The sequence below is a fragment of the Dipodomys merriami genome, unplaced genomic scaffold (genome assembly GCF_024711535.1).
Source record: "Dipodomys merriami isolate MVZ:Mamm:240054 unplaced genomic scaffold, mDipMer1.0.p SCAF_2, whole genome shotgun sequence".
NCBI lineage: Eukaryota > Metazoa > Chordata > Mammalia > Rodentia > Heteromyidae > Dipodomys > Dipodomys merriami.
Genome location: NW_027203381.1, coordinates 16,570,889 through 16,576,888, shown reverse-complemented (window position 1 = coordinate 16,576,888; position 6,000 = coordinate 16,570,889). Strand labels below are relative to the sequence as shown.

Sequence of the window (6,000 nt, the reverse complement as noted above, 5' to 3'; positions counted from 1 at the left end):
ATCCTGTCTAATTATTGCTTTCTAATGCATTTGCTCTGCCAAACAAAACTGCTTAAAGGTTTAGGTAATCAAAGGTTTGGGTTTTGCTGATGGCCAAGTGAGCTTTGGTAAATAGATGATGATGACAGACAATGTGATATAAGCATATTTCCTTTTACAGAGACCCAGAAGAGAGATGACTATCACTTCTTGTTTATCTTTTTCTCTCTTCCTGTCTTTGAGAGACTCTTCAGGCAGTTTCTGTCTTTTATTTAAATGTTTTTTTTTTATTGTGAAAATACTGTACATGGGTTACAGTTACATGGGCAAGGTAATGAGTACATTTCTTTTCAAGCATTGGTCTCCTCCTTTGTTTATCCCCTAAGATTGCTTTTCTCATGCAAACCCAACTTAAGAGATTGCCTCCTCTCTTTGATTTAATGACTAGTCTAGGTATTGCCTGTTTTTGTACATTTCTCAAAGAAACTATTTAAGGGGGATTCAGTCCGCTATGAGCCTGATTTCTGGCAGTCCACTCATTGCTCTGTAATCAATCAATCAGAGAATATTCCATGTGAAAATCAATGGGAGGAAGTTTAAACTCACCTTCCCCTCTTTTGTAGACAAGGAAACAGAATAGTTGGTCAAAACGTAGGTTATATGTCTTCCTAGCATTGGTTTGTGATCAGTTCCTTTTTGAGAATTATTATTGTGCCACTTCAAAAGGTAGGGATGCAGTGGAGGCTTATCCTTTGACTCAGAAATGGAGGACCTTCTGCCATAGACAGACAGACAGACAGACAGACAGACAAGACAGACAGATAGATAGATAGATAGACAGACTGATTGATTGACAGATGAGGGAGATGATATTTAAAGAGATAGATATATGCATGGTGGACAGGATAGACAGACAATAGATGATATTTAAACAAATGGGTAGATAAGTAGGTAGATGTTAGCTTATTCTGACAAAGATCAATAGATAGATAATAGATGAGTACATAAATATAAACAGAGCTCAGTAAAAGAAGTTGATAGGTAACATTAAGAATTCACAGATGTGATATCACCAGATACTATGTTGAACATGAACTATACAACTTATGGGGAGGGGAATTGGGGGGGGAAACGGGAGGAAATGAGGGTGGAGTTACATTAACTTATGTAACTCTAATCCTTCTCTGCATCATTTTTACAATTAAAAACAATTCACAGAAGGCAGAATTTATTCAATAATGTTAAGTATTTAAAGAGGCTGCCTAGTAAGAACACCACCACTGCACGTGGTATTCAGGTAAGGGATAGGTTTATTCAGCGGACCGGCTGGCACCAGGCCAGGTTGGCACTCCACGCGGCTGAAAAGAGAGCAGGCTGGCCCCTGGGCCATGCCTTATCTAGGGTAGGGGCAAGAGAAGGTGTGGCCAGGTAAAGGGAGGTGGGACCAGTTAAGGAGAGTTGGGACCAGATGGGAGAAAGGTGTGGCTACAATGGATCCAATTGTGACCTCAGTGGATGCGGATGTTACCTCCTCCAGTTGCCTAGATAACGCAGGTACTAGGCGGAGACTTGGCGGTGAGGAGGCTGCTCGCTGTCCAGGAGCGGACCTTACAAATGAGACGTCCAGAAAACGTTTCTGTGAGTTTCAAGCTAAAGATTGTGAAAGATCTCGCTAAGAGGGAAGGTCGGTCCATATTGGGGCATGATGGAAGCAGTAGGAAGACCATGCTTGAGAGTCCTGAGAGTCTGTGGCTGAAGTGGAGCACCACTGAAAACAGTGAGAAAAATGTGTCCTCTACCAGAATTCCCTGTGTCTAGAGAGCAAGCCTAGGGAATTTGAGAAATGGAAATTAAAGAGGTTTTTGAGTACAAAAGCAGTGCAACAGACACACACACACATAGAGAGAGGTGTTCAATGAAAATTGACCTAACATGGTTTGCAAGTTTGGCTTAAGTGGAGGAAATGGGAAGCAGGCCAAACAATTTAGAAGCTACTTGAGAGATGCTTTAGAGTCTGATTACCTCAGAGCTCCCACTTGTAATAATGAAATCAGTTAGGATCTTATGACTCAGAGAGAAGTAAGATTTAATTTTTGATCTACACCTTTTCCTGGTAGGTGTAGATCAAGGGGGCAGGTGTTATTATACATGGAGATTCTCTTCCCAAATTTCACTTCAAGGAAGTCTGGATTCTTCACCTTAGGATAAGGTGAGTTGTCAGCTTGATCAGGGTCTGTCTCAGAGACTTAAGGCTATTTCACTCCTGTTTTCTGACAGAAGCCATCTGTTTTGTAACTGAAGGAGGACAGATATAAAGTGTGGCCATTTCTGCCTGAAACGAATCATCCAAAGTTCCCCAAGTAGGAAGTTTGAATGGTGTGGGTCTTGCATTCAAGTTCAGCTTTCCTCTCTGCTCACTTGTATTTCACCACTGTTTTGTGCCTACAAGTATTGATCTCTGATAAAGTGCTACAGAACTCCAGAGAATTCAACTTGTGCACAAGAGGAAGGCAAGAACAAAGTTCAAGAGAGGGCAATCCATAGTTTTGTGTTTGATGCTCAAGTGTGTACTAGAGATCCGCTAAAGCTTTCTATGTGGCGGGTGTTTAAGGCTAGAAGTCTATTTAGGGAAAAAAATGGAGGGAATGGTTTGCATCTCCTCTTTGCCTCATCCTTGGGTAGAAATAATAAAACAACAATTTGACACCTAAGAAGCAGTGGTGGGTGAGAAACTCTGCTGAGAAAGTTAAGCTAGGAGAGTATGGCTGACCCTTCAAAACACCTTTGGGGTATTGTCATTAACTACTTTTCATCTCTTTAAATGGTGACATTTACTTACGTTATTAAATCCTGTAGAATAGAAATGAACACTCATATTCCATATCAAACAACTTCCAAAGCCCAGTAACTAAGAACCATGGAGATTTAGAATTCTTACATAAGACAGTTTTCATAATGAGCATCCTGTGGATATTTTGCCCATATTTTGAACTGAGGATTTTGCAAGAAAAGCTCGTAATACTATAGACTTATTCAGCTAGGTATTTCCTTTATTGTCTGCTGCATTAATAGTCCTGGCAAGAGGGGAAAGGGAAGTTTTGGAAGGTCTCAAATTCAGATGAAATACTTGAGGTCAGAAATAGCGCACAGGACTGTTATGTTCACTAGTCACAAGAAATCCTAGAAACTCACTCAACTATTTAGGAAGTACCATCCATGATCTCAGAGGAGAATGGATCTAGAAATACTTGGTGAACTTGACAAATGGCTAACACATTTTGATTCTATCTTCCTACTTCTCTAACATCTCATTTGTAGAGTTTTGTCTGGCTGCCTGAGCTTAGGCCTCCCATCAGATCTACAAATGCTGGTGTGGGTCTTTCTGAATTTCCACAGATGAATTGACATTGAGACTTCTTGCCCTGCCTCAGCCTGTGTGAGGCATTCTTTACAACATGAAATAAGTTAAAGAAGACAATTTTCTAAGAGAAAGAAGCATTTGCTTAGCAAAAGAAAGTGGCGAGGAGGGAAAGGGTTGAGGGAAGGAAAAGATAAAATGGACATCCCATTTTGATGTTATAATGCCATTCCTACAGCAAAAAAATTACCTTATATCTCTGGGAGAGATTAAAGATTTTATTCCTCATGGTTATCAGGAACAACTCCTCTCATTAGCTGCTCATTTCACCACCCATACCTGCATTTATTCAAATGTATATGAAAAATTAAAACTAAATAAGAGGGCACACTAGCTTAGGAAGGAAAAGGTATAAGATGGACAAAATGAAATGGGGAGATGAAAAATAATATTAAACCAATATTTCACAAGGAACAGCAATGAGATTTCTCATTAGTCCATCCATCTCTTTACATTCTCAGGAGACATTTCAGTATTCACTTTTAAAAGATAGCTTTAAAAGGCTTATTTTTGTCTTGCTTAAATGTAGGTTCAAATGAGAAAAATGTATGTTTTGTACCAGTGTTCATCTTTATTGATGATATTGATTTACATGTATAGAAATAACATCTTATTTTTCAAATACCAGCAATCTGACCTCCTTGGGTATTGCTAAAGATAGATCAGCACAGAGATTGCCTGGATTACAAGTGGAAGGATTCAAGTTAGAAAAATAAAGACATTTCTTGACTAGAAAGATTATTGTTTCTGGAAATAGTTTATTATATATTAAGAACATTTACTTACAATAAAACTAATATTGGGTTAAAATTTCATATCTAACTTTTACATATAATATAGTGTATGCTATAAAATACATTATATATATAGTTTCTAACTATACATACAAACTCGAGAGTCATAGTGTCTCCATGATGTGGGTATACATTAATATTTAATAAAAAAGCAGCTCAGAAAGTTTGACTAATTTGCCCAAACAGGCTACATTCTCTGGCGTGAAAAAAGTCTCACCTATAATTTTGAAACAAAATAACTCTTTCAAAAGTGATGATGATGACAATATGTTTAACACATCAACCTATCCTATAAACATTGTGTGTGTGTATGTGTGTGTGTGTGTATGCATGCATGCATGTGTATTTGTCAATACTGGGGCTTGAACCCAGATCCTTGTGTTCTTGCCTAGCTTCTTCATTCAAGAATAGTGCTCTAGCACTTGAGCCACATACTCACCTTCTTCCTTTTGCTGGTTAATTGGAAATAAGAGTCTCAGAGATTTTTCATTCACAGCTGGCTCCAAACCTGGACCTTCAGATCTCAGTCTCAGCTAGGATTACAACTGGTGGCCATTGTTGCCTAACCTCAGTAAGCATTATTGATGCAGTAACTTAAAAAAAATTCCTTGAAAAAAATTCAGTAGAATGTGTACTAAGTTTCAAAGATGCAAGGATTGAGGCAAAGGTGAGAAACATTAAGGTAGTAATGGCAGTTGTTAGACAGACATTCTAGGTTCACATCAATTAATCTTACTTGCCTCTGCAGACATAGCATGAGGCCAATTTTTAGAACTCTAGCTCTCTTCCCATTTTCCCTCATTTCCAATGCCTACCCACTTGCCTATGCCCCCATTCAAAACTACAGACATGAAGCTTGTGAACCCTGGAGTAGACTTTCTGAATTCTAATTGTAGCTGAAACACTATTTGGAAATAGCCCTTTATTCATTTCCTATGTCTATCATAACCAGTTGCCACAGCCTAGGTAGCTTAGAACAATAGAAAATTATTCCTTCACTCTCTGTAAACTCAAAATCTGAAATTAAGATGTCAGCAGGGCCTTGCTCCTTTTGAAAGTACTAGAGATGGACCTGCTCCAGGCCTTTTGAATAGCCTGTGATACTAGACAACAGTTTCTGGAAATCCTTGATTTGTAGATGCATCCTCCCAACCTTTGCCTCTTTTCTTATATAGATATTTCCTACGTAAATCTGTTTCCAAGTTTCCTCATCTTATAAGGATCCCAGCGAAACTAAATTTGGAGTCAACTCCAATCAGTTATGACTGCTATTAACTCGATAATAGCCGTAATGAGATTATTTCTATATTCACAATTTAGATGGGTTTGAATTTTGAAGGAATGGTACTCAATCCAGTCATTAAAATTCCATGCCAGTATTTAATTTTTTTCACAAGTAAAATAATGTAAAATTTACATTAGTATCGTGGATTTGCTTGTGGGACTTAATTTATGTAAAGCTCTCAGAAAAGGCTCAGTACAGAGCAAAGTGTTAACTGTGTTAATTACATGGTTAATATTGACTGAAAGCTTGATAGGATCAAAAGTTATTCCATGCCTCATCCTATTAAAAATAGGTATATGCCTTTCCCTAGACGTTGTGTTTTCCTGTCAATTAATATAGCTGATGGTTGGCATGGGGGTCTCATGGCTCTGGTCTCATCGCAGCTAGGCAATCTTTGATTCTAATCAATGCAGCAACATAGTAAGATCAATACACAAGTGATTATTTATATAGTGACATAAAAGTACTGGATTGAATTCTAGGCCTTTTTGGAAGAAGTATGTTCTCCTTTTTCTTTAGTTTAT

The 6,000-nt window shown here is 38.1% G+C and overlaps 1 long non-coding RNA gene across 1 annotated transcript in view; it reads left to right on the top strand.

Moving 5' to 3' along the window:
- The first annotated feature begins 1,558 nt into the window (after positions 1-1,558).
- Positions 1,559-6,000, top strand: part of LOC138831984 (uncharacterized) — a 77,131-nt gene continuing 72,689 nt past the window's right edge. The window contains exon 1 of the long non-coding RNA XR_011373473.1: positions 1,559-1,617. This is a non-coding gene — a long non-coding RNA (uncharacterized lncRNA). The remainder of the gene's footprint in view (positions 1,618-6,000) is intronic.